Source organism: Xenopus tropicalis, chromosome 1 (genome assembly GCF_000004195.4).
Source record: "Xenopus tropicalis strain Nigerian chromosome 1, UCB_Xtro_10.0, whole genome shotgun sequence".
In the NCBI taxonomy this organism is placed as follows: domain Eukaryota; kingdom Metazoa; phylum Chordata; class Amphibia; order Anura; family Pipidae; genus Xenopus; species Xenopus tropicalis.
In genome coordinates, this window is record NC_030677.2 from 95,230,719 (window position 1) to 95,251,364 (window position 20,646).

At 34.7% G+C, this 20,646-nt stretch overlaps 1 protein-coding gene across 2 annotated transcripts in view; it reads right to left on the reverse strand.

Moving 5' to 3' along the window:
- antxr2 (ANTXR cell adhesion molecule 2) overlaps window positions 1-20,646 on the reverse strand; it is a 102,009-nt gene that overhangs the window by 17,651 nt on the left and 63,712 nt on the right.

The window sequence follows — 20,646 nt, forward strand, 5'->3', positions numbered from 1 at the left end:
ATAGTGAGTTGTTATCCCTGCTGATGTATTCAGATTTTGTGAACTTTTATGTTTTCAGATGCCTGGTCAGGTTACAATAAAGCAATACAATATACCTTGCGACTCTGTGCGGTTGAAACTTTGCCATTTGAGCTGGCTCAGTCTTATTTCCATGACTTACTATTTTGACTCGGTTATAGCAAGATAGGGCAGGATGTAAAAAATTGTATTTTGTGGGAATTTACCCAAATGGTAGCCTTGGCAAAAAGAAAACTGTGACATTGAGGGTAACATTAAACCGATATTGATCTGGTTTATTCACAACAGAGATTTTCAAGAGAGAAGTAAATGATAACAGTGCATAGCAGCAGCTCATTTTTTTTTTTACTGTACTTTAAGCACAACAGCCTGGTCAACTGGCAGACTACACAGGTCTTGCTTCCTGCAGCAAAGTCCCCCTTCCCGATCTCAGGGTTTTTTCCCACCAAAACTCCCTCAGCCACCACCACACACACTTCATGCTTCCCCTTTGCAGAGCCCCTCCTCCCCCAGTTGGTGAGTCACCACTCACAGCACCTGTACCACTTGCATGCGGATTGCACTCTGCTTCTGTTATCCTCCTCATATGCTGGGTCTCATAGAACACTCTGGGAAATATGTATTATATGTATTATATGTGTAATATTCCCTCTAGTGTTTTTCCAGACACTGTGCCACAATATATAAAATGTTCAACCAGGTGCACATTTTCGGGAAAATGCTAATGTTATAATGGATTAAATAAATCCCACACTCAAAAGTCTTAATGCAAAACCAAAAAGTTAACACTCAACAGGTTTCAGCGGGTTTCTTGGCTTTCCATGCCTTTTTGAATTATACTTATTCCCTGTGTCATTCCACTTTAATACACATAACTTAATTTATGGACTTATTTGTTTTGATTTCTTCATATGAGTGGATTACTTGGGTTGTTACCAACATTTGGTGTAAATTGCATGTCAATAGCCCCATTAGAAATATATTTACTGAGAAAAATATTGATGTGTTCAATACTTATTTTCCCTGCTGTATATGTATATATATATATATATATATATATATATATATATATATATATATATATATATATATATATATATATATATATATATATATATATATATATATACACACACACACACAACCTTATGTTATGAAAGTATCACACTCTAATAACCTCATTTCTATTAGGAATCCACAGAAAAAGTAAAAGATTCAGGAACTGAAAACTGAAAAGGCTATGTAGTCAGCAGTATAGCAATAACTGGAATAAGATGTCAGGGCTAAAGGGCTAAGATGTGCTTTTTTATTTGATATTCTGCAATTTGGACAAGGCAGTCGTCACAGGGCTTTACTCCAACTGTCCCAAAGGGTGGTACAAATTAAAGTTAAATGATGAAGCTAATGTACAAGGAAACATTTACTGGTCATAACTGCATCAGCTGTTCAGAAAAAAATAACATCTTTTGGTGTTTTTTTTTATGGAAGCAAAGTCATCATTAAATGGCAATGGGCAAGTTGCTTTCCATTCCAGAATTGTTTACTTAACCCTTAGCTTCACACAACAATTTCATAATGTAGCACTAAGATAAAGAAATTAGACTTAAGAAATAAGAAATGCTTTTTTTTTCTTGCATTTTGTACACTGCGGGATGTATTGTAAATGAGCCCTGATATCTGCCACCATGTTGGGAGTAGAACCAAAAGCTGTAGAAGATTTTTTACATTGTTTACTATCTACATCATATACAAAGAAATCTAAATGCAATCACAACTGTTGTGGCACACTTTAATGGGTAACAGTTCATTAAAGCTTTTCCTGAAACTTCTCTTCCTACTTACTTAAGCTAAGTTGCCCTTCCTTTTGTTAAATTAAATTTGATACGATACATGCTTAAATTGTATGGATTTGTTACCCACATTATTCTCTTCACACATTCATGGGGAGATTTATCAAGATTCAATTCTAAATTTTTCCTGCAATTCATGTTTGCCAAAACTAAGAACTTACAACATTTAATAAGCACAAAAAAACTCAAAAACTTCAACAAACCTACAAATCTAGTGTGTTTATATGTCAATGGAAGTTGTATTTTTAAAATTTGAGATGTTTTTAATTTGAGTTTTTGAAATTAATCCAAAATTTGGCCACCTTATTGCTGTTTTTAGATGCTGGCCTTAATAATCTAATGACTTAACTTTTCTGAAAGCAAAATTAAAAAACCCTTTAAACTAACTCAGTGTTCCCCTAACCAGTGGCTAGTGAGAAACATGTTGCACCCCAACCCCTTGGATGTTGCTCCCCGTGGCCTCAAAGAAGGTGCTTATTTCTGAATTTCTGGTAAGTAACCAAGTATAATGCCAAACAGAGTTTTCTGTAGGCTGCCAGTCCACACAGGGGCTATTAGGTAGCCAATTATAGCTCTTCTTGGCACCCCTGGAACCTTTTTCATGCTTGTGTTGCTTTCCAACACCTTTTTCATTTAAATGGGTATAAAAGGTTGGGGATCCCTGAACTAACTGATACCTTAGCAATTAAGCAAAGTTTAGGATGACATAACGGGGCTGACTTATCAAAATATGACAGGTCCGAAATACAAAAAATTTGTATTTGTTTATACTGTGCATATTTTCTGCAACTTTTACCCATTTCGGGATTCGAACTCGTACTTTGATGAATGTGCCCCTACATCTACATTGGCAAAAACAATAATAGATTTCCAAACTCCTACTATATTTAACTCAATATGATTATCACTACAGCTATTTATTTTACAATGACAGCAATTTGTTTTAGAATTAATATGTATAGAAAATAAACAAGGTGAGTAGTTTTATGAACTGAACTTAGATGAGTTTACTATCATATTTGCAAAAACCAATAAAGATGTTGCAACAGTAATTGCTCTAAGTAAAGAAGTAGCCAAGCGCTACAGCAAATTTTGCTACAGCAATTTATTTCTCGACCACAAGTAGCATGTGTAGTTTAGTTAAACAATAGACAAGTAACTTTGTTAGATTCTATTTGTAAAAAGTAAATAAGTTGAAAAAGTAAGGAAGCAAAAACTGCATGTAAAGTAAACAATGCATAATGATTTTTTAAAGTTCCATTTAAGGATGTCTTTACACTAACATAGTTATCAAAGGGAGTAAACTCCTTGCACACAAGGAGATTAGTCGTCCATGAAAAATCATCTCTATTGCAGGCGATCTCCTGTACGTTTTCCCACTAGCAATAACATTTTTAAAAAAAGTGCCAGTGGAAAAACATACACAGTGCTTCATTTTCCCACGTTCCCAAAGTTTCCACACAACTAATCTTGCGTGCCTGCAACCGTATGCTTCTAAACACTGTGAGCATACATAGTTGAAGTACTATTCAGTCAAAATTCTTTTTTTAGACATTTGCTTACACAACTATCCGGCTTCTTGTTTGTTTTGAAAAAATAGCTTTGTATCTCTGTTGTATAATGAAAACAGCACTAATTAAATGCTGACCACATGGTATGACATGGCATTGTAAGAAACATAAAAATACTTTGTAATTCCAAACATTTGATTACAATTGTTTTTATTTCTAAATGATTTTGAGAAGAGATTCTGCCTTATAATATTTTTCACTTTCAAGGATCTTTCATATGTCTTAATATATATCCTTCCATATAATGACCAAAGGAACTGGGTATATGTGCAAGCACTCTATTCATGGTTTATAATGGCACAAAAGAGCACACAATACTATTTATGATACTACTTCTGAGGAAGTGATTTTGGCCACAAAAGGCATGGACAGAACACGCCACCCTTATATGTTTGTTTGCAACTGTGTTTTTTTTTTAATGTATATCAATAAAGTTACAGTATAGGAAAGCCCTGGAGATATAAGCGTAGGGGCTGCATGACAAGGGATCCGAATAACCAGCAGCCAGATTACACTGGTTTATGTTTAGAGACTGGCAGAACCAGGTGCAACTGTGATTAGGTGAGAAGGAAAGAGTTAAGGCAGGAGAAGGCTGGCCTGGGGAGGGGCGGAGAAAGAGAGGGATGTGATGTCAGAAAAGCACTCACTTCCTTATCTTCTGAGCAGGTAGAAACATCCCACCCACCCTCCCTCTTTTTGCATATTTTGAGAAATGTCAGGAGTTTCTCTTCTTTTGGTTTTCATATTATCTATTAATAACTGAATGTGGAATTTTACCTGAATGCATTTTTATATTGTGCTTTCTGTATCTTTATATGGTATAAACTTGAGAGTCAGCTTTGTGTTTAATTCATGTTAACAACGATTTCTTGATCCAGGGAATGTTTCCGATCGCCCAGGGGGTCAGGAAGGAATTTTTTCCCTTTTGAGGCATAATTGGCACTAGCTTCAGGTTGGGTTTTTTGCCTTCCTCTGGATCAAAATAGTGAATATATGATAATATATTTTAAGTTTTATTTGTCACAGCAGCGGTAGGACCTTGCCAGAGTACTGCACAGGTCATTTTAGCAGAGGGAGAAAGGAGGTTCTCTCCTGTGACTGCACGGTGGATTGATAGATACAGACGCTACTACTGCTTGTGCTAGGTGACAGCCTGCTTGGATTTCCTATCATCGAGACACTGCAGATCCAGGACCGGCAGCAGGGCTGCTGAACTTCTCTCATGGTTGGTAATGCAGCTCCTGCTGGTAGCAGAGTTTGGGGCCATCCTCTCTGTAGGTAGAGGCAGTCTAATACTCATTCAAGTCTTCAGCGAGGAACGGCAGAGCATAGTAGCGACCTCTTATGGAATTATGGCTTTAGAATATTGCCTTGGGTTAGGCTGGCAAGGTCCTATTTATTTGATAAAATGTGAATAAATGCTGTGGCCATTTTCTCCACCTCTGTCTCCTGGTGTTTCATTGAGATATGTAACAAGGGGGTTCAGGGGGGTGCTTCAAGGTGAAGGGTCAATTGAGGAGTCCCCTTGTCATGATTTTGCACCATTCCCATGTCTTCCATGAGGATCAGCCAGTGTCAGACTAACCCACTAGGATACCAGGAAAACTCCCTGTGGGCCCAGGTGTCAGTGGACCCTCATTCTACTAACCTTTTGACCTGTATTATGCTCATTATCTATTCTTTATGGAACAAAAATGGAAGGATAAATTATAATATGTAAAGAAAAGAGATTAGGTAATAAAAGTTTTTGAGTGAGGAGAGGGTTAAAAAGAGTGGGCCTATAGTCTAAAGTTTTTAAGTGGACCCCTGGCATCCCAGTCCAACACTGGGATCAGCTCCAGATAAAGTTTTTATATGTAATTTCCAGTACTAATTTTTTATTAGTTCAAGGGGTCAGTTTAATAGTTGTTTATCCAACAACAAATATCTAGTAACGTATACGTTAGTATAGCGGTTGCACAATAACTTAACACATTCATGTCCGACCCTTTCTACATGGAGGGTTAAATAACCCTTATGCCCTAGACCAGATCCTTTTCAATTACTGATCAAGTACATTTGTAATCTATGCAATGTTCATGTAGGCTTGGACCATAAAATGCCTACTGGTATGCTGTATGCAGCCCCTGGGCCTCTAGCTGTCCAGCTGTGCCATAGCAGATACCAGCAGCACAATTCTGTTTCAGTTTCATCCCTCTAAAGAGTAAGGAAGAAAGGTTTATTTTCTTTTTAACAGCTAAATACTTTCAGTCCTATAATAAGCAATCAACCTCGACTGTGTACGTTGTCAAAAGCACTTACTGCACAAGTGAAGATCTGTGTTTCTTTTGCCACACACAATAAATCTTTAGTGTCTTCACTTGATACGCATCAATCTATTTCATCTCAAGAGGCACGCTTTGTCTCTGTATGCTTCTCTCCATCACTTAACAAGGTCATTTTTTAGAAGCTTGCGTGTATTACTGTTTAAGTCTGTATCTATTTAGATTAACCCATCATGCATAGTTAGAAAGTTATATACTTTGATGATAAAATAGCCCATGTGCAAGAAACATGCCTTCTTGAAGTGCTGTTACTAAAGATATTTAATATGGTTTGATATATATATAGATACATTTAAAAATAGATAATTATATTTACAGTACTTATCAGTAAAGATGTTTCATTTAGCTTATAGTGATATTTGTGACAGCAAATTGATTGTAGGTTGTGATTATTATTATTATGAATAATAATACTACTGCTACTACTACTAATAATAACATATTTATAAAACACCAACATATTCAGCATTCTACAATAAATGGGTGTATACATTAAACATACAAAAAAAAAATACAAAAGGTAAACAGGCTCTGACCCAAAAGAGCTTATCGTAATTTTTTTTTTGCAAATATAGGTACCACACTCACTTAGATTTAGGCACTTGCCCAGTTTATTGCACCACAGTGTAACCAGTGTGGCAGCAATAAAGTGATACTGACACTAAAACATTACTCCTCAAAATATGAATGTACATAAAAAGTTGCCTATAGGTCATGTTGATTGATTTTCGCTGAGAGATTTGCTTTTGTAAATAATTGTTACTTGAAGTTCCTAAACTTGACTGTTTTGCCGACCTGACTGTCCCTTCCCAGCCTGTCAGTTATAGCTTCTAATGCTAACGGCCTTCTGCTGGACAAATATGGCAGCCCCCTTATAGGAGAACATAGGGGATCAGACAGGTAATATAAAAGCATTGGGCAAATACTTTTATGGCAAAAATGAAGGTCATGCAAAGACAATGTTATGATAGATGTAAAAAAAGGTTTAATTTCTGGTGTCAGTATCTCTTTAATGTGTTGGGGCAAAAAAACATTCCTTTTTTGTGAATCCAGGTGAGTATAGTTCCTATCTTTCAAATCTTGATATGTTACTCCTTGACAGCCATCCAGGGAAATTAAGCCACCATGGGAGATTGGTGAATTAGTATTGGTAAAAAGTGTACATGGCACAAGACCACAAAAAATTAATTAGTATTGTACTTAATTGTAGATAAAAGAAAAATGCAAAAACAATTACAATTGTTACAGTTATAAACATGGTGGCACAGTGGTTAGCACACTCAACACTATGGGGCAGATTCATGAAATCATGAGTTTGAATCCTGAATGGGATAAATTCGGATTGGATACGAAAATTTCTGAAGATCGCAAATATCATGAAAATGCTCATGAAAAAATCGTATTAGTCACGATAATATCATATTGGCGATCCGAAAGTCATGAAAATTTTGTACTGAACGATTGTAAACAGCGGGAAAACCTTTCCGATTTTTTCGCACAAGAACAAGTACAAGAAAATACACTCGGAGCATTCGAATGAATGCTCTGAGCGTTCGTGTCTTAGTAAATCTGCCCCTATGTGTTGAGGGATCCCAAGTTTGATTTTAAACAAGACACAATCTGTGTGTAGCCTGAATGGGTTTCCTACCCACTCCAAATGCAAACAGATTGATTAATTTGGTTTTGGAATAACAGCACATTTTAGAAGCCATTGGGAATCATCAGAAGAACAATTTTCAATACAGGAAAGATGATAACAACCTAGCTTCCAGCCTCCTTAGTGAAACAGGCATAGAAGTTTGGGGGATGATGATACCTCAGAAAAAGGGCATTTTGGGGAAAAAATACAGCATGCATGCCCAGATAATCAGTTATCAATTTAATATGTTCCTAATCAAATTGATCATAAGTTTGAAGCTCCACCAGGGCAGGGACTGTGAAAGAGTCAGAGTTCCTATAGGAGTACAAATAGCTTAGCTCAATTAAGGTAGTGGCTGACACAGGATATGGTACTCAAACATTTAAACTAATGTTTATTAAAATTAACAAGGCACACTTTAATATTATATTCTAGAGAATGCCATTATAATTTGTAATCAGCATGGATTTATGAATAACAAATCAGGTAAATGTTTAATTTCCTCTTATGATGAAGTTAGTAGGAACTTGGACAGTGGGTTGCCGTAAGTGTGTGAGAGCTAAGATTTGCTGTTGATTAATATAAGGTTGTACAATTGGGATTTAGAAATATGCAAGACCTTTTTACCCTTAATGGTACTTAATGGAACTTATGCAAACCGATTATGGAGAAGAATATACGGGTACATGTGGATAATGGAGCAGCTGTAGTAAGCAATGCCAGTCAGCAGCAGCAAGGGCCAGCAAGCTTTTGGGCTGTATTAAAGGGAGTATAGATTAAGGCATGGAGAAAGTAATTCTTCCCCTTTACAAAACAATATCTCATCTTGAATATACAGTCCACTTTTGGTCTTCGGTTCTTATGTCCAATGAAGAGTGACTAAGCTTGTAACGGGTATAAAAGATCTTAGTTATAAAGAAAGGCTGACAAATTTGGGGTTGTGTATGCTGGAGCATACACAACTATGTACAAACATATAATGGGTCCATATAATATATATGATATTATATATATTCTAAATCCATATAATATATATATAATAATATATTCTGATACTTTATTTACCAGTTAATCCTATCAGCAGAAAGGATGATATCAACTGTGATAAACAAATCAAAAAGTCAAGCAATATGTAGTCAAAAAACCCATGTTGGAAAAAATACCCAGATCCAAGAAAAACAGGATAAGGTAAAAACACTGACAATCCAAGTGCTGGGCATACAGATGGAGAGAAGGGGAAAAAAAAAAGGGAAGAAAAATACTTTTTTAGCACTTTCTCATGTGCAGTTATAGGTGCAGTAAGTATGCACCAAGTATCCAACTTCAGAAGGTACTTGACCTTTAGGCCAGCTGTTCCTCCTAAATGTCTAATGTGTAGATTCTGAGATATTTGCTAAAGACACCAAGGAATAATGAATGTAGATAACTTAATCAAAAAGAAGCTATTCTTTTCCACCTACTTTTTTTGCTTTTTTTTTTTAAATTACTTTTGCTACTTTAGAAGTTAATAGTGTATCTTAGCAGTATATAGAATGAGCTGGTCATGTCCTGCAGGAATGGGTTATTAACATCAGTTAGTAAGTAGTAATGATAATCAGTATGTTTGACACAATAGATTTCCCTTAATCTAATTACCAATATTTGCATGATGCACAATCTATTTTCTCTGTAAATATATGCTTAATACATGTGAGACTATGTGTGGTAGTATTGTTATTATATTAAATAAACCCAGAGCAGAAAACAAACAACATCTTCACTCTCTGTCACATTTGCTACTGAGATGGGTTTTGGGAAGTCTGCTACTGTAAATAGAGGCTGACAGGAAGTAATTATTCAGATTCAATTCAACAAGAATGTCTACAATGAGGTGTCAGATGCAGGTCGTTAATGCTGACAAAAGCTGGAAACGGCTCCAACAGCTGTCCTCTTCCCGGGTGGGCTGACCCCACCTGCCACCATCTAGTCTCCTAGGAAGTATGACTGGACATTGCACTAGGCTCGGGCAGCAGGTACAGTCTCCATGAATACTAATAACTGTTCTTATGAGCTATGCAAGCAATAATCCTTTATGTCTTGAGACAACATAATGAGCATGGAGATAAAAAGTCACAGGCAAAATCCTGACAAATGTTTGTTAAAGTCCCTGGTAGGATATCATTTGTAGGCCAAAACAACAATGTAATGTGCTAATGTATTTATGTATTGGGCATGGGAAAAGTAAAAAATGAAAAAGAGAGGCTATTTAAGCCCAACATAACAAATACTGATTGTATTATATAGTATTTACAGAGACTGAAGATGTCCTCAATTCAAATACATTATCTTCTTTAATACATTTAGTTTAGAATGAATCCTTTAAACAAAAGTAATTGGTGAACCTGAATGGATCTGTGTGAGTCCTGGGGACTGTAATATAAAATGCAGTGTAGTGGCAGTTTTATCCACAATCACAAGTCAGAGACTAAACTGTATGCTAGAATTTGGAACATGTTAGACAATCTTAAAATAATAGAATATTCATCAAGTGTAGGAATATAACTGATATTTTGCATGTATGTTATTGCTGAGCAAAAAATGGGACTCCAATGCATGAGTGATACTTTGTTCAAAGTTTATTTCTTGGGTGAGATTTCTATAATGCCCTGATTTTTTCTGGGAATTTTGTCAATATGTAGGGCTGTATCTTACAGTCATAGGATGGGAATAATTCATGAGAGCAACTATGGCTGCCTCCATTCATATAAGTAAACACAAATATTCAAATAAGTAAAATGCCCCATGCAGATTAAATTATTTTGTGCCATTTACAAAACAGTTACAGAACAAATGAGCATGGATAAAAGCCCTTGTTACAGATTTGGTCTATTTTCCTTTAAAACAACTTTAAAATCTGTGTTAAAATGAGCATCTTTGACACAATCAATGTAAGTGGTCACAATTTTCGCAAACTCAGCTATCAAGCCTTCATTAGTTTGTGTTTACATCATAGCCACAGAAATGTCAGATGCTATTCCTCCTTTCATTACCCATCACTTTCTCCTGGATAGACACAGTAACCCTTAGAAACCTGCTGCCCCTGTTCCTGCGTATCTTAATTACTGCCTTTGTTTCTTAGTGACCAGTTTTCTGTAAATATGTAAAGACGGGCAACATTAAGCAAACCTGCAATGTGAATTTCCTTTTACACAACTAGGACTCAAAAGATATTAAAGCATATGGATCATGATTATAAAATAAAATACCAGCTTTTGTTTCAATCTTTCTCATCATAAAACTGGTGACAACCAGAAAAACATATATTATTGCAAAGATTTAGATCACAATGTTTTCCCTGACTTAAAAAAAAACATGCTTTGTTTATCTCACAAAAAAGTGAAAGAATACTGGAATAGGTTTTGATATGAAGAGTACATGAAGCTAGCATCTGAGAGTTCATAAGAACAATCCACCTAGGATGTCTGAAACTTTTGCAGTTCAATGTAAACTTAGAAGACTTATATTTAGGACTTGTGTACCTTTATCAACAATAATAGAATAAAAACACAAATGGAGGGAATTCACAGAAATGTCAGTAAAGAAAAATGTCGTAAAAATGTGATAGTTGTGCCGACATATTTATAGACCAATTTTCTGGCATTTTTCTGCCTCTGCCATAAAAAATGACATTAAAAAGTCCAGCGGTGGCTATTTTTGTGTTGTATGTACAATGTTTTTGAAGTCTATTTGGAAAATTGCAATAATTTATTCACATAAAATACTTTAATCTCTATTAAAACATAGAAAAGTATCCCTTATACACTAAGAGAAGTACAATCATTATAAAAGTGTTGATCATCACATACAGTACATTTCTATATATTTCTAATTAGGATTATTGCATATTAATATTTTCATCAAAACTAGATGCATCAGTAAGACAAATATCACACTACTCTGTAGCAGAGGACACAGTATTTTAAGTCTTTATTTAAAGACTTGCACAAGGTTCCCAAATATATTTAATGTAAAACGATTTGAGAACTGGAATTTTTGAGTAAGTGGCTCAAACAAATTCAAACAAAAGCTGATGCTGCCATTAGCTTAAATGGAAATTTCCAGCTTGTAACTTTTTATTCTTTTTGGTGAAAATGATAAATATCCAAAAAACAAAAATCTCAATTTGCAGAGGGAAATGCAATTATTTCATCAAAAAATCAGCCCTTATGTGCTGATGTTTGGTGTATTTCAATGCCATTTGTTAAAACTGCTTTATAAAAAGGGACTTACTTAGAGACACAACTGTACAGGTATGGGATCCATTATCCGGAAACCCATTATCCAGAAAGTTCCAAATTACTATTACATTGATTCCATTACAAGCAAATAATTCTAATTTTTAAAAATGATTTCCTTTTTCCCTGTAATAATAAAAAAGTAACTTGTACTTGATTCTAACTAAGATAAAATGAATCCTTATTGGAAGCAAAACAAGCCTATTGGTTTATTTAATGTTTAAATAATCTTTTAGTAGACTTAAGGTATGGAGATCCAAATTATGGAAAACCCCAGGTCCTGAGCATTCTGGATATTGGGTTCCATACCTGTATATGTATTTATACACTATCATAAATGTAGCATATGTTTTCAGGGAGAATTTAAATTAATATAAAGGCAAACGAAGGTGAGGCCACAGTAAAAATGCCTACATTCAAAGCAAGTGTCTCAGAGACAGCTAGTAGTCTAAAGCTTGTCTCCCACAAGGAAAACACAAGGAGTATGCAACTTTCCATAGAGAGGTTGTATTCAATAATAGAATTATAATTAGAAATGAGTAACAGAAATAAAATCAATTCCAAAAATCTATTAAATATATATATTTGTATTTTTTTGAGAAATCTATATTTGTAGTTTTATTTAAGAAATACATTACTTGCTGTGTTAAAATCTTTGCAGTTGTTCTCCACTATTAAGAGATACTTATTTCTACAAATAACAATACTAGCAATGTTGTGCACTAGTTGTGGCAAGTATATCAATAGTCATACAGTTTGAGAGTGTATTATGCCATAATGTGATTGCATAAAATATAATGTAATATATCCTAAGGTCAGGATGCCATAAATTAACCACAGCGACCACACAAAAATTTTTTGGGTTAAATGTCAAATGTTTTACAGTTAGGCAAAAATTTAAAAGTTTCCCCAAAGTATATGGAGTATATTCACTAGATACAGAGTTCATTGGTGTGGATTAAAAAAATCTATATGTAAGAAAATCCTTTCAAACACAAAAAGAAGGCCTAATACATCTTGTGCTTGATTGCATTTAATCATTGCCAACTATATACAGTTAAAAACTTAAGGCTTACCTACAAAATATAAAGGGGTATTTGTTCCTTTTATGTTGCCTGGATTTTATGTATATAATTTGCAAATAAAATAACTAATAAATGCAGTATTATTTTCATTTGTATTTGTAAAATCATTACACTAATAATTATTTGTAAAATAATGACAATGCATTCAGATAAAATCACAATCAGTGATCAGTTACAAAATCACGTAAGAAGACTATATCAAAGAGGCAAGATAACATTTTGTTTTCCTTGTATTTATGAAGTGCATCAGATGCACATTTGTGGATACTACCTAATTAATAAGACAGATTAAAATCTCTTGACAATCAATTAAGATTAACAACAGAAGTCATTCCCCACCACTTGAGCTCTCTCTCCTGTGCCATGAAAACCAGGGTCGTGAAACTTTAATCCTGTTATCTACAGCCTTCTCCATCAGCAAAGCCTACAGATTAACACAGCAGACATTATCGAATTTACAACCAGCCGTTCGGACATCTGCCCTACTTTCAAGCAGTTAATGGAAAGGGGACTAATCTGGTTAAGAGCTGTAGGACTAGTTCATAAATCTTGGCACAGGAGATAGTTAAAGCTGTCATGTCTCCCAAGCAAAGCAGGCATGAATTAAACTGTCAGACTGCGCATTTCTTGAGGGAAGCCAGCCTATCCAAAAAATGGATTAATGAGGTACTGAGCCCTAACATGAGCAACGTCAAGCTGACAGGCTGTTTAGGGCTATATGGAGGAGTGGTCATTATGCATATAATAATAGATTGTGCTGGGAATCTCTTCATACGCATTGTTAGTCTGCTTAACCATTTTCATTGCCTGAGGTGTAGAAATTCTATTCAACAAATCAGTGTGTACCAGTACAGAAATAATTTCCAAGAAACAATACGATATGCTGGTATTAAACATAGCTAATTTTAAAAAGATATATGTAAAAGACAAATGTTTTATTTCCAAGCTATTCATTGTAAATATCTTGAAATGTGCAGCTTATTACTGATTCCTAATTAGACAAGAAAGGAAATGTATTATGCTGCTGGATAACAAATATTAATTGAGCAATATGTATTTATTGTATGTGATAAAATACTTTATTTTATTTTTGAAATACTGAATGACAATGTTCTACTAACTTATAATGTTAGGGAAGAAAAATCATAGCTCAGTGTTATGTATAGCCTATAAAAATAGCATAAATTAATTTTAATATTAAGTATACTTATTATGTTATTTTGTACAGGCAAAGCATTGATCTAAAAATCAGCATGGAAATAGACACTGTTTGAGCAATTTACTGTTAGGTGCATTATGTACCACAACTGGCAGCATTTAGAATACTTTCAGTGTCATGTGACAGGAACCAATGAATGTCAGTCTTCACTTTTATATATGCCACAGCAGAAGAAGTGATCCACAACTGCAAGACTGTCATCCTAATTATCTTTCAAGCATTAGTTGTGCCTGCATTATACTAATCTGTGCCATTCCAGCCCTGTCCAGTTATGTTGTGGATACCTCCGATAATAATGAACATCACCCTAAATCACATCTACAAATATTTGACATTCACCAGTAACTTAAACTTCATAGGCATAGAATTAAAGAACTGGCACCCCAGATAAAAAAAATCCTTATGCGCATTTTGCCCATCTGGCTTCCTTAAGGGTGAAATGCACATTGGGATTTGGTCCCTGGTAGATGAGGACTTTAAAAAAATGCGATATTGATGCACCTTAAAGTTCTAATAAAAATTACAGGTATGGGATCTGTTATCTGGAAACCTGTTATTCAGAAAATTCCAAATTATGGGAAGGCCAGTCCTCATAGTCTTCATTATAAAAAAATAATTCTAATTTTAAAAAATGATATCCTTTTAGATATAAGATATAAGCAATCCTTATTGGAGGAAAAGCAACCCTATAAGGTTAAATATTGTTTAAATGATTTTTTAGTAGACCTAAGGCATGACGATCCGAATTACAGAAAGACCTCGGGAAAACTTCATGTCCTGAGCATTCTGGAAAACAGGTCCTATACCTGCATATATTTTAAATATTATCATCTGACTGAGTACTATTTATTGTAATATTTTTTGATAGATATCTATCTGTCATACTATTTATTCCATGGGATTTCTTTCATTGCCAATAATATAGGATAATCATTGATTCTTCTGGTATTGGGTAAACAGGTTTTTATTTTGGTAACAGCTCTAACCTTTACTCTAATTACAATGCTTTAATGAATATGTATTAATTAATAAGGTGTATCTGTTCATATGAATATACCTGGGTGAGCCCTCAATACAGGTATTTCTCTGTCTTTTGTATGGATTTTCTGTTGAATTATAAAAAGGCTCCACCTACTTAAAGCCTGCTTGTTTAATTGCTACTTATCTGGGCTGCCGTATTCTATATTAGCAGTAATTACATTACATTAACATTTATTTATAAAGCGCCAACATATTCCGCAGCGCTGTACAATATGTGGGTTACATAGATTGGACATACAGAGTAACATATAAAGCAATCAGTAACTGATACAAGAGGTGAAGAGGGCCCTGCCCAAAAGAGCTTACAATCTACAATTAGCAGAGTATTCTAGTTCTAATTAAACCCAATAGGATTGTTTTGCCTTTTATAAAGATTAATTATATTTTAGTTAGGACCAAGTACAAGGTACTGGAAAAGGAAAGGAAACATGTGAATTATTTGATTAAAATGGAGTCTATGGGAGATGGCCTTCCTATAATTTGGAGCTATCTTTATAACGTGTTTTTGGATAATGGATCCCATACCTTTACATTCAGTAATTATTCTTAATGGTTTTAAAGTTATTTGTAAATGTAATTGTAAATGTAAAATACCTAGAAAAGACCTGACTTCTGTTAGTTTGTTATAAAGACCAATAGAACAGAAAAAGATAAACAACTACTCCTTTCAGCTCCAATTGCATTTACAAATACATTAAAAACCATTAAAAAGTGTTATGAATGTATATTGGAAAACTGCTTAAAATTACATTTTCTTTTATTTAAAATTTTTTTTTTGGTTGGAGGACCCGCTTTAAAAGAAAACATTCAAGTTTGAAGGGTCTGTGGAGACCCCAGCAGTTAAAAATCATCATCCTATGGGCTGTACAATTTATTTTGTTACTAATAACCAGTGTCAGTGACACATGGGAAATGCATCATTTAAGAATGCCAAGCAAAAATAAGTTTCAAATCATTTATAAGTCTAAAACATGCAAATAACCCTACCGATATACTTGTTCCCTGAACGGCGTACATTACTGTGTGAAGATAATAGAACCCATATATTACATGCATTACAGATAATATGCTCAGATCCAGAACAGAGCATGTTTAAATATTAATGACTATGTATTATGTTACTGCTAGTTTTGTTGTTGTTCTGTATCGGTAAGTGGTAAGTCAGCCTGTAGCATGACATATGGCCCTATTTATCAGTCATATTTTTGTGATTTGCACATCTTCAATTGCATGCAAATGTTCCTGGGTGATTAAGTAAAGCCATATGTGAAAGACCATAGGAGGACTGATGGAATGGTTTCTTCAAAACAGAGCAACTGTTAACTATTGACATACTTTTATGTTCCCAGAAAAGTACACACATACACTAGACTCGTCACCCTGCTTCATTCTGCACTGTAATCTATGTCAATGGAAATACTTTATGAGATATAAAGCTGTGTCTTTGTAACAATGTAACATAAAGGAATTTTATGTTAAGTGCATATATTAATTTTCACATAGCAGTAGTTAGTCTGCTTTCAAAATCATGCACAAGTGCCTCTACTGACAAAGGTTCCCAGTGTTCTAAGTTAATTACTGCAGCAAACTTGTGCCTAAAGTATTGGGCACAGTCCTCATTTTGATGCAACTGTGCTTATCTTAATGCGTTGGCTGCAAGTACATCAGGCACACCTGGGTAAAAAAACATGCCGATTGTATCTGTAATTGCACTTTGCACACTGGGGACCCATAAGTAATGATCCTTTATATATTATATTAATTATATTATTATATTAAAATACCAATCCCATAAAATCAAACACAGTGCCAATGTGTGAGGGGCTCCTCTTAGTAGTAAGACCCAATCTATGAATATTTATATATATATATATATATATATATATATATATATATATATATATATATATATATATATATATATATATATATATATATATATATATATATATATATATATATATATATATATATATATATTAAGGATTGCAGATAAGGATTTTAGTCCCGCCATTAAAATAGAAATTGTAATCACATAGCACAAGCAATCCAAATCAGATATAGTTCAAAGTTCTGGCCAAAGAGACGTAGTGATGTAGCAGCAGCAGTATGTATATGTACAGTATTTTTTGAGTCTTGCCAAATATCAAAAAGGCTGCAAATTCACTCACAGAGCTTTATCCAAATATATTAGACAGAGTGTCTTAGCTGCAAATATTAAGACTGTAAGGGCACAGTAAAATGACAGCACTATTGCAAAATTGCCAATACTTTGACACTAGTCTGATAGCATGCAGTGTTTATGCCAAGTATTAATCTCATTCACTGTGATCAGCCGCAAACAGGTTAAAGCTTCAATATAGGGAGCCCCTTTCATTGACACCAGCACACCGCTTCGCTTCACTTTCTCAAGAGGCTGTGCGCAAAAAAATGCGTCATTTTACAGGGACATCAGTTTAATTTCCATAGTAACCCACTCGCTTCCAAAGGCATATTGACATTAAGGATAAATAAGACATTTTTAAAAGAAGAAAAATGTGCTTGCATCAAAAGGTATTAGCATAATCAGCACACTAGTCATAAGGCCAAAAAAAATGATCAAAAATGGGACTAAATTCTATATTTATCTTTTAGCCACTTGCCTAAGAAACCTGTTTATAGTAAAGCCCTCTTCACCTCTTGTATCAGTTATTGGTTGCTTTATATGTTACTCTGTATGCCCAGTGTATCAAACCCACTTATTGTACAGCGCTGTGGAATATGTTGGCGCTTTATAAATAAATGTTAATAATAATAGTTAGCATATACTATCCTACCATGCATGAAAAATTACATTAACTTTAATATACACAGTAAAAATGAACATAATAGACATCAAGAACAACCAAGATTACCACAGGTACTGGGAGAAGTATATCATAGATTAATCTCAAAATAATGTTCAAATAATTATCACAAATAAGGGAAAAACTTTTTTTGAAAAATTAATCTTACAAAAATGACTGAAAATTCAACTGTGCATTAAGGCCAAAATTGGATTTGTAGGTGTTTCAATTAAAAAAAACATGATGGAGGAGTTTTTGATCATCTAACTCTCCTCCACTTACATCACTATGTAATCTATCAATGCCTTGGAATGATGAACTACCATTATGATAAAAGTATGTTTGGCAATGGAAGATGTTAAATTACAAGTTTGTACATCAAGTATACTGTATGTTCATAAATCCTCTGTTTGAATTGTCTTTTAGTTTTACATAACTGCACAGTCAAGTAAAAAGATAGATAACATAAGTAGTTGTACAATTAATATGATGGAGAATTTTAAATTGAGCCTCGTCTTTGCCAAACTGTTTAGAAAGGTTAATCCACGCCCACTTTTCACATGTACAACATTGGAAACTGTCTAGATTATTGCAGCACATTTCCTCAGATCTTCTCCTAAAGTGACTCTGAGTTTCAAAGAACAAATGCTCCTTAGCCTCAGGTATTGATCATTAGGTATACCTGATACTGTTACTTTTTTTTTTATAGTTTATCTACCTCAGTACACTCATTCAAAAATTTCAAGTAGTTTGTATAAAATTTTATGTAAAATGTAAATTAAACTCATTAAAATTCAATTAGTGATCAACTAAATTTTTCGACAGCCAAGGATTCACTGCAAAATTCTGCATTTTGCCCTTGGCTATTTTTTTTTCATCTCAAAATATGGAAAAGCTATTTTTTTTTTTAAACTTTTAAAGACCCCTTACATGAAAAACACCATATTGTAGGTCTTTCAGATAATAGATCCCATCCCTGTGCTAATTTCTGGAGATCTAGGAAAATAATACTAATGACACATCTTAAACAGATAAATTAGTTGACTAGTTTAATGTTTGATGCATCAGTATTTAGTCAGTGACTAGTTCATTGGCATAATATAACCTGAAGGTTAATGTGACCTCAAACTGAGCATAATGGCTCTTGAGAGACTAATAATGACAGCAGTGTTGAATTACTTTCTTACATTTTTTTCAGCTCTGTTCTCTCTCAATCACTTTTGCATGGGCAAAAGTTTCTGGTAATGCATCATTTATAAATTACCTTGTTAGCAGATAAAACAAAATACTGCTTTGAAAATAATATAAACTCCTGCTGTGGACTCCAGCATGTTTGATGGAAGTCCATCAAAAGAGTCCATGGCTTAATGGAGGCTGTTTACGTGGGGACTTCGATCTGTACCTGCTGTCCCCTGTCACTCCCTGGAAACTTGGCGGCAGATGTTGTTGCGTTAAGTTGCCTCTGAAGTAGATTTCTATCCTAGTCTCCTCACCACAACAGAGTCAGACTACATCAGATCTCTTTATTTGTGCCGCAGGCAAGTTTGGGAGCACAGCTGTGTCCACCATCTCTTTACCTTTGGTGTTTAAGCCCCCCAGGCAGCAAGTGTGAGACCAAAACTGTTCTGCCACTCTTAACTACATCTGCTGACAATCCAGCAGCCTTGCTGCAGGCTGGTAAAGACCCACGCCTCTGCTCTGAACAGATGTCAGAGACAACTGCTAGCTCGCACCTGTATCAGCTTCCATAACCTTGTGGTCTGCCAGCTGAAACATTTATGACTCAGAGGAATTCCAGCGACAATCAAAGCTCTACCCTGATTACCGACATAACTGTGTGCGGCCTTCTCAAACACCGGGCCACACTCAAAACAAGCATGCAGCAGAGGGAGAAAACAGAGACAAGGAGGGGGCTGAAAGGAGACAGGACAAAGCAAGCACAAATAAACCATGACAGACTTTGATAAGCCCTGCAAAGGTTTCGCTTCAGTTGAATTTTGGTGTAAATTAAAAAAAGATAAAACAGAAACCTGAACAAAATATACTAATATGAGAGAATTTTTAGACAGTGTATTTTTGTGAAAGAGAAAAATTGGTTCTGATAATCTATTTAGCAAGAGCAGTTTATTTTGGCAGTGTTTTTTGGCAGTGTTAAACCTTCTGTCAAATAAGCAGAAGATACAATTGCCCTATCATGCAGGTGACACTCTGAAGATAATGATTTTATGTTTATGTTGTATCCATCTATATTAAGCAGTACATTTTGTCAGGGCAGTTGAAACCTTGCCAAATATTTGTTCTCTAAAAGATAAAATATGGCAGCTAGCTAAAATACTACAGCGAGCAGAGTGTCTCCTTCAAGAGCACTGATCATTTAGAATTGCACCTTTTGTTTTTCTATTAAGAATTTGGCCTAAAAGTCTGAATAACCTGCAGATCCTCTAAGCTGAAAAGAATAAATAGTTCTGACATTTTATATCGGTCTTCAGTACATACACTGCACATGCATTCTGCCTTTTGTTGCAGATATCATTATGATTACTCTTAAAACACAAATAGGGGGAAATGTAATACATTTAGTGCACTATGCTTTATTACACAGTTAATGCACTAATTAATTAAGAAAGTAACCCGATGACTGGTAAGGAAGCAGGGGCATGGCAAAGCCATAGGTTTTGTGAAGCCACTACCAGTTGGTGGGGATTGGTGGTTTTGGAAATTGCAGGCAAAAGCATCAGTAGGGGTATAAATAGTGAGAGGATTTTCCCACTTCCCACTCCATTTTAGGCACCACAGTTAA